The sequence below is a fragment of the Carlito syrichta genome, unplaced genomic scaffold (genome assembly GCF_000164805.1).
Source record: "Carlito syrichta isolate Samal-C Ts95f unplaced genomic scaffold, Tarsius_syrichta-2.0.1 Scaffold315844, whole genome shotgun sequence".
In the NCBI taxonomy this organism is placed as follows: Eukaryota; Metazoa; Chordata; class Mammalia; order Primates; family Tarsiidae; genus Carlito; species Carlito syrichta.
This window is the reverse complement of record NW_007259940.1, coordinates 176,902-188,878: the sequence shown is the minus strand read 5'-3', so window position 1 is coordinate 188,878 and position 11,977 is coordinate 176,902.

Genomic DNA, 11,977 nt, shown 5'->3' with positions numbered 1-11,977 from the left:
CGCGGGTCTTGAACCCGCGGGCTCAGGCAATCCACTCACCTCAGTCTCCCAAAGACGCGGGATTACAGGCTGAGCCACCGAGCCCAGCTCCACCTAATTTATCTAAACAGTACTATGTCAGATCTCAGCTATAACTTAGTTTCTTAGGAAAGCATTTCTTGAATCCTGCAAGTAAAATCTTCTATTGTTATATACTCACTGCACCATGAACCTTTTTTTTCATAGCACTACCAGATTCACTTCGTTGTCTAAAACCTTGTTACTCAAAGTTATCCACAAACTAGCAGCATCAGCATCAACTAGGAGCTAAAAATGCAGAATCTCAAGTCTTATCTTAGACTTCTTAAATCAAAATCTCCTTTTTAAATAAGAATCTCAGGCATTTGTATGCACATTAATGTTTGGAAAGTACTGGTCCAGAACAAATAGCTATTCAAATTACTCAGTTGAAAGAATAGAACTTGTTGAAATCTATTTTGACTTTGGGGATATTGTTTACTGTAGTATACTATGGTAAATAATAAATTGCTCTCACCTTAAGTCATGGAAGAAAAATCTAAATTGGGTAGCAACTGCGTTATGTGTTACTTACACTATATTGCATATGTTTAAAGATCTACTCTTTTCCCACCCCCAACTAGATTATTGATTTACAGGTTTCTAAGAACAGGTTTAAAAATGAAAACTATGTAAATTGGCAGTTAAGCATTCAATACAGCCAAATGACTGACTCAGCTGAGATGGAGAAAGTAACACTTCATAATCCCAGGAACAAATGAGCTAGGGAGTGAGTTACCTGGAGAACGAGAGGTGGAATGGCAGCAAGAGGTGCTGATAAATAGACTTTTTCTAAGTGCTGTGCTTGATACTTACATGGTATTAAAAACATTTTTGAGAGGTACTTTTGTTAATTTTAAATTATCATGTTTAAGATTTCTATAAAAAAACACGGTGCTTGACTTCATTTGTAAACATGATTTCCTTTATGGGAATAAAGTACGTATTCGCCGAGTTGGAATCATGTCTAATACAAACTTGCAAATAGAATCTTGATCTTACTTTTATGATCAAGTCCCAGAAAAATACAATTCTTTATTTGAATATTTGAGATAAACATTATTAAGTGATAGAATGAAGTGTTAAATTGCACTAATTGAATTCCTTCAACATTTCATTTCTCTTTTACAGTTACTGTTTTAAGAAGTGACACAGGTAGTTCATGCATGACCTACACAAAATAAGCAAACCACTGTCTATGAAAAAATTAATATTTCTGCTTTTAAAATAATCAGGAGTTAGCAAGCTTACTTTTTTAAATGATATGTGCTTTGTTTTGTCGATTTTATTTTATTTAAGACAAAGTTTATTGACATTTGAATTAAGTTGACGTTCTTCCAGTTTGGATGCTTAATTTGCACATAAGCCTTTATTATTTTTCTGAAGTTGACTATGTCCCATGAGGCCATTTCCAGATTGGCATGTTTACTGCAATTGATCAGTTTTCCATAAAAGTCTTCTGAAAACAAAACAGATCTCTTTCAATTTCTTAAGTCATGCGAGCTAGTCCAAGTCTTGTGGGTAAGCCAGCTCAACATGCATTAATTTAGGGATCTGATTTTTTTTTCATTTTTTTCACTTTTTATTTCATTTATTTTATTTTTCTACTTGAAATGGGTCAAAATTAGTATCCCCTGTCTCACTAGTGCTCTTGGCCAAGTAAAAACAGTTCTTCAGACTTAAGGAAAGTTGGGGAATCAGGTTCCAGAAAAGAAGAACCTCTGGGATTGTTCAAGCTCTGGGCAGCTATTTGGAGCTCTGTTCCTCTCTAAACACAATCAGGTAAAGGCAGCAAAGCAGACAGACAGTAGGCAAAAGGCTTTAGTTACTTCTCTTTCCAACTATCCCTGTGTTGATCTCAATGCCTCATTTAGAACATTACAAGCTAAAATATTGTTAATGCTTTAATAAGTGGGATGGTTGGGTTTTTTTGTTTTATTTTGTTTTTTTTTTTAGTTGGAGTCTTATTCTGTTTCCTAGGCTGGAGTGCAGTAGCATGCTCACGGCCACCACAGCCTTGACGTGCTGGGTTCAGGTGATCCTTCTGCCTCAGCCTTCTAGATATCTGGAACTAAGGCACATGCCACTGCCACCATGCCTAGCTAATTATTGATTTATTGTAGAGATGAGATCTCGCCAAGTTGTCCAGGCTGGTCTCAAACTTGTGGTCTCAGGCAATCCTCTCACTTCGGCCTCCCAAAGTGCTGGGATTATAGGCATGAGCCACCATGCCCAGCCCGGGATGGTTAGTTTTATATATCAGTTTGGTGTGGTAGTGTTAAATTAAGTTTAGTCCAAACTTCCTCCTTATATATTATGGGTTCAACCCATAGATTTCTCTTTAAGCTTTCACGGCTGTACCCTACCTGGACATTATGATTGAGTTTTGGCCAATCAAAGGTGGCCAGCTATTGAAACAGGGTTCAAACAAGGCAAAAGCTGAGCTGTAACTAATCCAGCTGTTTCTGTACCTCACTTCTGTTTTCCATATGTCACTCTCCTTTTTCTGTCCATAAATATTCTTCCACTGTGGTTGTGCTGTAGTTTCTTTGAGCCTGTTCTGGTTCGACACACTGCTTGATTCACAAATCATCATTTACTCAATTAAACTCTGATAAACTTAATTTGTCTTTAGTTTTTTTTTTCCCTTTTCACTAGTTGTGTAACCAAACACTAACCTAGATGTAGCTGGTAAGGTACTTTAAGATGAGATGCAGGAAAGTTCATCCCAAAATATAGTTTTTGCCACAAGGTTTCTCTGTCCTTCCAGCCTACACTTTAAAAAAGCTGCTATCTGCCCTTCCACTTCTCATTATTCATTATCTATTGCAGAAAAGAAGAGTAAGATAAGACCACACCTGAGCAGACCATCTTATAGGTATAATGTCTGCCTGACAAGTTCATTCAGCTTAACTATTTGCAAGTTATTCTGTTTTCCCCATCTATTCTTTCCCCTGACCATGTGTTTCTCCTCAATGGAATTCCTTTTCTTCCCTTTCCCATAATCTATTATACCAAAATGCAAGCTCCCGTTCTTTCTATAACCTCAAAAGGATATTTAAGTTTCTGTATCTCATTGGGAAGTTGGGTCTTTATTTTGAAGTCTCCTATGTATACACATTAAATAAAAGTTGTATGCCTTTTCTCCATTAATCAATCTTGCTTCATTTCAGTGATTCTTCAGCAAACTTTTAGAGACTCACAGCCATGGCCCCCGCATGACTAAAATCTACAGTCAGTTGACTTTAAGTAAAGGAAGGTTTATACCATCAATAATGTTGGTGGGCCTCATTCAATCAGCTGAAAGACCTTAAGAACAAAAACTGAAGTTTCCTGTAGAATAAGGAATTTTACCTTCAGACTGCAACATTAGCATCTACCCGAGTTTTTGACCTGCCCTATGAATTATAAATTTGGCATCCCTCTGTCCCCTCCCTCCTCCAATTGTGTGAGTTCTTCTCTGGAGAATCCTGATATGGCAGGCATGTCTTGTTTTACACTTTCTGCCTTTTCTGTTTTATTCATATATTTATGCAATAAATACTTAGCTAACTATGAAAATCTATGTTTACTTTTTTGTCTTTTTGTGGGACTAGGACAATGAATAACTCAAGATCTCTTTTCTCAATGGAGTTTCAATACAGTAAGATAGATGGGGACAAATATATGTGTAGCTATAAGACATTAGAGTGGCAACAGTGCCCCCCCCCAAGAAAAACAAGTGTTTTGTGGTCTCAGGAAAAGACAAAGGGCTTTCTACCTTAATGCTCTGATAATGTGGTATTTGAACTGGTCTTAGAGACTTACTTAGAGTGGTGGAGTTGGAGGAGAGGAGAGAAACTTGTTGAAGCATAAAAAACATACATACCCATGGCACTTTGACAAAACTTCAACTGGCCTAGTGGAGGTGAACTGTAGGAATAAGGTTTAAAAGGTAAGGAAAATACACCTGAAAGAGATTGAATCAATTTATTAAAAAACCTTTTACATCATGCAAAGAAGTTTTGCATTTTTCACTGGGAACTCTTTTGGTCACATGATGACATTTTTGCTTTAAAATAATAAATGCGGTAACTAAAAAAAAACATGGTAAAGAGAATTAGAGGCACATTTACCTTTCAGAGAAAACTACATGATAATTTGGGAAAATATGCTATTAAAGGTCATGTGTGCCTCACAGATTCAAAACTATCAGAAATAAAGAAATGTAAGTTGTTTATGAAACTGTTTGAAACAAAATATTAGAAGATTGATTATTTTTGTCTGATGTCAGCATTTGAGTATGTTATGAAGTGCTTTAAGAAGGTACTATACAGATGAGCTACAACAGAGCATAACACCATTAGATAGAATGGCATTATTAGATATTGGGTCAATAAATACCAGTGATGAAACTAAAGGTGCTCCTGGATATAAGCCTGGTGTGGGAAAGTCTTTGTGTCAATCATCCTTTACAGCAGGGTGTTTCTTGGCTATTGAGTTGATGAGGTACAATGCAACTAGAGTATGAACGAGGGAAAGGGCTGAGCAACTTGGTGTGTTATGAAAACACTCCTTTGGACTACAGTTGTTTCTTCGTTATTTTTTTGTTCTCTAAATGAAGAGTGACATTTTAGTAGTCGCTAGAAGATCTCTACGACATTTCATAAAGGACGGATTTGGATTGTCACTAGTTTGGAAGTATTTGGGAGCTGATAACGTTGACCATTAATATCTGTCCCTTAAGTACTAATAACCATTTAAAATTAATTTAGGGAGATATTCATATATGTATTCAGTTCTGTATTACAAACAGCTGATGGCACTTTACTTTGTGTCTTTATTTTTTGAAATAAATATTTGCCAAAATTAATTCCAATCTTAAATACTTTCTTGTGTTAAAAAGTAACATATTCAGTATATATAACATAAAATGCAAACTTTTTTATTTCATTAACTACTTGCTCAGCTAAACCAAGTATTTCTCTTTGCTTCAGTGTATTAAGTTATACTTTTAAAAGATAATCTTTGTAGACAACGTAATGAGCTCCATTGATTCAAAAAGGGTGTCGAGGAAAGCTCACTGGCCATGCTGGGCTTGCCACTCATATCACTCCAAGTAGAAATGGATTCTTCTCTCCTATTTACTCTATTTTTATGACCTGGAATAATATTTGTAGTTCTCTGATTTTCTTTAGGATAATGATTTAATGTGAGGTTTACTTTGTCTATAGAGATTAGAATTAATTCTTTTCTAGATGTTGTTTAATAATTAAATGCATCTGAAAGAGATCAGAACCAATTGAAAATTGTGCAAGCTCAAGTTTAGCTTATTTTAAAACTAGTTAATGAATGAAACCATAAAGTATAGTCTAAAAAGCATAAAAGTTGAAACTAGACTAAATCCCTGATCTACTTCTTATTAGCTGGCTGGTCTTAGGTAAGTCGTTTATGTCTATGAGCTTCAATTTCCTCATCTTAAAATAATGATAATAATTTGATAATCAAAAATTCTGTCCATAAAGTGCTAACATACGTTTTTGTAAGACCTGCGTTTAATAGAAGTAGCTATTACATTACTACATATGAAAACTTAAGAGTAACTATAATTCTAAAATCCAAACAAAAATAAATATGATAGGGTTAAAGGTGTTTTGAGAACATCCTTAAAAAAGCAGAAAAAATTTAAATGCAATATAATTTCCAAGTCCTTGAATATAAAATAGATAATAACAAGATTTTAGCGGAAATCCTAGTTGTGAATATTTGTACATGAAATTAATAATCTTGATATTTTCTTTCCTTAGCTAATTCTCTACTTTATCTTGTGCTGCACTGATTAAATAGGACAGGAGGCTTTGTTTTCTCTACCTTTGCTTTATTTTTGGTGTAATATTTTATAAGTCTAATTTTTAATACTCTTAAGTTTGTAACATCCCAGAAAATTTAGGCAGACAGAGTTTTAGGTAACAGAATAAAGTGAAATGTCTTTCTGAGACACGTCTCTTTGAATATGTTTTTAAAATCATACTTTTTTTTTCCAGATTAATATGTTTTATGTCTTAGTCTTCTTGAATTGTGGCCTATGTTTATTTTATAGAATGACCTAACTGAAATGTACATCTAAAAATAATTTATAAAATAAAAATGTTCAGTGTTCTAACAACTTCCAAAGTAACTATAAAATAAAACAAAAACAAATAAAACTTCCATTGTCCTCATATTTCAATACATATGTTTAAAGTACTTTTACTTGTTCTCAAACATTTAAGTATTTTCAGACTTGTTTCTCAATGAAAAGACAAAAAAAGTTTCTTATGATATCACATGTTAATAAATACATTAATATTACAGTAATAACAATATAACTTTTTATTTTTTATTTTATTTTTTTATTTTTATTTTTATTTTTTTTGAGTTGGAATCTCACTCTGTCACCCAGACTGGAGTGCAGTGGCCGCTCCCAGCCACGGCAGCCTCGACCTGCTGGTCTCCGGCGATCCATCCGCCTCAGCCTTCCAAGTCGCTAGAACTACAGGTGCGCGCTACCACGCCTGGCTAATTTTTGATTTATTGTAGAGATGAGGTCTCGCCAAGTTGCCCAGGTGGGTCTCGAACCCACGGGCTCAGGCAATCCACTCACCTCAGCCTCCCAAAGCACGGGATTGCAGGCTGTGTCACCGAGCCCAGCCTAATATAACTTTTTAAATTGTATTTACTTTTAAAGTTTATATGACTTAAAATTTTATTTCACTTACAATTTTATGTGTTAGTTAATGTGTATATTAATGAGTAAGTTAATGAGTGAGTATGAAAATATCATAATCATACTCTTTTATAGACCAAATACTGAGGTTCAGAGACATTTTATAGTATGCCTAATGTCAAATAATTAGAAATTATAATATAATTATAATTAATTTAAAATTTATTTTATTCCAACTTTACCAACCCCTCTGTTCTATAAATATTTAACTTAACTATTAATTTTTTCATTGCTGTTAGGTAGAACTACCTAAAATCACTCTATGACTACTATAAATATTGAGGGCAAAAATATTCTAGCATGTATGGAGAACACTGGGTGGGAATTCAGTAAGAGAGCTGCAAATGGTATTTGCTTTTTAATGTAACAAGGTATTTATAAATTCAGAAACAAAGTTAGAAAAAATTTTGCAACAGAAGGGGCTTCTCAGGAAATACCAGGGTAGTTAAAAAAAAGTTTTAAATAAAAATCCAAGTTTTTATAATCTGATTTTAGAATGACTAAGCAAGCTCTCACTGGACTGACCTTCCCAGAGATAACTATACTAAACTCTGGCAAGGGAACAAACCAAACCAAAATTAAAATAATAAAAAAAATAATATTAACTGGTGGCACTGAAAAGTGAACAAAAGTTCATAGTCAGCAGGGAAATCAGCACACCGAAAAAGAGAACATCAAATGGTGAAGTTCCAATTTGTTTGACTTTTTAGACCTGAGGAAATTTGTAGTTGACACGGTAGAGTTTGTATAAGACTCCAGTAGAAGAACTAGAGGACAGAACTTAGGGCAACAACAGCTGCCAGAAAGTAAGACAGTGAGGAGCTAGTATTTGGGGTAAGCACAAGTTTTTGATAAGAGTGTCAGAGAAGGAGAGCCATATACTATGCATATAAGCTGTGTTTGAATTTCTGACTGACGTCTGGACCATGCATGCACAAGAAAAATTCCAAGCAGCCTAACTAAAAATAAAAAAATTGAATTAAGATTTTTAGATGCTACCCAGCAGGCATAATTTGCAATTTGTGTATAACCAAGTTATTTATTTCCTAAAATAAATAAATAAAACTGCTTCTCAGGGAAATACAACGTAATCTAGAGCCTCTACAATATGACATTCACAATGTTACAAATACAATTCAAACTTCCTTGCATTAATGTAACCAGAAAAATGCATTCTTAAAATAAAAGAATATCAAAAGAAAATCCTGATATGATTCGTTGTTTCAATTATTGTTTAAAGCTTCTCTTATAACATAGTACAATGCTATAAAGAAAAATATTCTCATGATGAATGAACAGATGAAACATTTTGTTAGGGTCACACTCCCAGGTAGCCTCCAGAATGTTAGATCAGGTCCATCGGGGTGTGAGTGTCTGGTGTGCGATCTGATGCCACATGAAAGGTGCAAAGAATTGCACAGAAGTTAGATTAGAAAATATAGTTTATTTAGAAAGTAAATTGGGAAAAGAGAGAGAGAAAGAGGGGATTCACCTCCCCAAGGCAGGACAGGGGGCCAAAGCTTAAGAAAACATGGACTGGTCATAGCTCAAAGAGCACATGACCACACCATAGCTTAATAAAGCAGTGGCAAATGGTTGCTTTGGGTTGAATCCTATTAATCCTTTCCTTTGATGGGGGAAGGTCATTAAGGTGACTGGGTGGTGGACTGCTCCATGTCATAATGAAGTGGCAGGTAAGTGCAGGTACTGACATCAGGTGATAGTGCTGACAGCAGGTAGATGGGGGGCCAGTCACATGATTGCTGCCATGGTGGTGGAGTCTGTCTTTTTCGTGAAAGTCACAGAAGGCTGATTAGATTAACTTGAGTTTTATAGTTGGAGGCAAATACTTGAGACAAAAAGCTAATTAGTGGAAAATAAGCCGGGGAGGGGAGTTATAATAGAATATCAACACCTACCTCCAAGAATAGGATTCTGTCCTTGCCTAATGATTAGAGGGTAAGTTACGTGAACCTCTAGAAAAACATGAGATTTAGACAATGCTAAAATGGCTGCTCTTTGGGTATATTAAATTCATGTTATGTTCTTTCACATTCCATCAGAGAAATGCAAACAATGAAAATTTTACTAAATGAACTGAAGAATGGAGTCAATAAAGGAAACATCGGTGAATGTGAAGATAAATTAATAGAAGAAATCTAATCTGGAAAACTGAGAGAATAAAAGGATAAAAACTTTTAAAACCTTCAGTAGAGATAACCATATATTTAACTGGAGTCACATAAGAAGGGGTGAAATACAATGGTACAGAAAAAAATATTCCAGAAAGATAATGTCTTAAAATCCCCCCAAATTTGGTGAAAATCACAAATTAACAAACACCAAGCAAAATAATTAAAAATAAAACTGTGCCCAGACTCATTATAATGAAATTACTGAATAAAGAAAGATAAAAAGACAACCCTGGACACAGCCAAAAAATTAGAACACATTATATACAGGGAAAGAAATGAATTGACAACTTCTCATGAGGAACTATACAGACAAAAAAAAAACACCTGGGACAAATATCTTAAAGGGCTAATAGGGGGACAAAAGCAAACAAAAACAGCACAAAACAACCAAAACATGACAATTCAAATTCTTTGTTTTGCAAATATACTTCAGATATAAAAGTGAGATAAAATCTTTTTCAGATAATAAAAAAAACCAAGCAAAACCTACAAGAATGTGTTACCAGCAAATTTACATTACAAAATTGCTAAAGGAAATTATTTAGGCTAAAGGAAAGAGATACTTGTAAAAATTAGATATTCTAGAAGGAATAGATTGCTCTAGAAATGGTAAATAAAAACATGTAGATAAATATAAAAAAGACTACCTTTACTTTTTAATTTATTTAAAGCACATATCCTAGCTTCAAGAAAAACATTAAACATTGTCTTTAGTGTTTATGCAATATGTAGAAGTGGTACTTATTAAAACTATAGTATAAACCAGGCTCGGTGACTCAGCCTGTAAATCCTGCACTTTGGGAGGCTGAGGTGAGTGGATTGCCTGAGCTTGCGGGTTCAAGACCCGCCTGGGCAACTTGGCGAGACCTCACCTCTACAATAAATCAAAATTTAGCCGGGTGTGGTAGTGTGCGCCTGTAGTTCCAGCTACTTGGAAGGCTGAGATGGAAGGATCACTGGAACCCAGCAGATCGAGGCTGCGGTGGCTGGGAGCAGCCACTGCACTCCAGTCTGGGTGACAGAGTGAGACTCCAACTAAAACAAAACAAAACAAAACTATAGTATAAAGTATAAAGCATGGGTCAGCATATTACCATCTGACTTTGTAAATATTTTTTATTGGAATGTAGCCAGACCCATTCTTTTGCTTACTATCTATTACTTTTTTGGTGCAACAATGGCAGACAGAGACTGTGTGACCGAAAAAACACAGGAGAAAGTAAATGGACATTATTTCATTGCAATGTTCCTATATTTTACAAGAAATAGTATGATATTTTCTTAGTAAACTAAGAAAAAATAAATATATGCAATGTTATCGCAGAAGCAATTATTTAAAAAACACGAAATATTGCTAAAAACCCAATACATAAATTCTCATTCAAATTCTAAAAAATAGCCTTTAATTAATCTAAAAGAAAGCCGAAGAAGTAGAACGAAGAAACACACAAGAAAACAAACAGAAAAGAAATAATAAAATGGTAGACAACCCCCCTCCCATAATGGTAATGAACTAAATTTTTAATCAAAATACAGAGACTATCAGAATATATTTAAACAAAAAGAAAACTCAACTTTAAGCTATCTGCAAAATACACATTTATAATATAAAAAAGCTAAAAGGCTGAAAGTAAATGAAGTGAAAACAATATGTATACAATCCTCATTATTCATAGATTCCTTATCTGCAAATTTACTTATTGCAAAAATGTATTTGTAACCTCAGAATCAATATTTGCAGGACTTTCGTGATTATTTGCAGACATAAACAAAAGCAGTGTGAAATTTGATTTGCCCAGTGTATGCATTGCCAGCTGAGGTCAAACAAAGTAAAACTCTATCTTCTTGTTTCCTCTCTCATTCTGTGAACAACTGTCCTTTCTGCAGTCGTAGTGGCATATTTTTCATATGTCTGTGCTTTTTATAGGTGACTTTGCTATAAAAATAGCCTCTAAACGCAGTGCCGAAGTACTGTCTAGTGTTTGTAAATGCAAGGGGGCTGTGATGGGCCTAAGGGAGATACCGTTCTCGCTATGTACTCTTTCTTCAGGCGTGAATTACAGCGTTGTCAGCCTCAATGAAACAGGCATGAAAAGCTGTAAAGTAGATATAAAGTCAATGAATTAAAAAAAAGAAAGAAATGAAAGCAATAATAAAGTATTATAAGTATTTGGATTGGTCAAAACACCTTTTGAATTATTAGTGAACAAAACCTACAATGTGTCTAATCCAATTAGAGTGATAACAACTGATCTCACGGAGTGTGAGGAACAAAAGGAAGGAGTGAGTGAGAAGGTGACAACTATGGAGAACTGAAAGGGAAAATACAAATAAATGAAGAAATGAAGCAAAATTTGTTCTCAAGGGAGAAATCACAAAAATCAGATCAGATGAAATGATTATTTAAAAAAAAATTTTCCCTGTCTAGAACAAATTCAGGGTAATAAAATGTTATCATATTGAGAAAAATGAATATTAAAAAACCTGTGATTAGAAAAAATGAATCAAAATATTCTGAAATATTTTTTTAAAGTCGACCAATACCTAGAAACTAGAAAATACACTATGTTCAAATAGAACAGTTGAATATTATGCATGCTCAAAGAAAATGTGGAGACAGTTTTATATAGAAAAATACTGCAACTCAAAAACTTTATACCCAGTCATCTTATGTTTCTATGAAAGGCACTTTCAAATAGTCTTAGGTTAAGAGTACTCGTATTCCCACTCTTACTCACTTAAAACCATTTAAAGCACTGGAAAGTGTACTAATTTCAGGTCCATCCCTTAATTTACGGGGACTCTTATGAGAAAAAAATATGCATATCCATGTACTATAAACCCAAATATTTTTATGTGGTAAATAGAGCAAGCAAATGGACAAATAAGACATTTATATCTATTTACCAAGTATACTTTCATGAAAATAAAATTTTAAATGTACCTTGTATATAAATGAAAGTCAGTAAGATACCAAAGA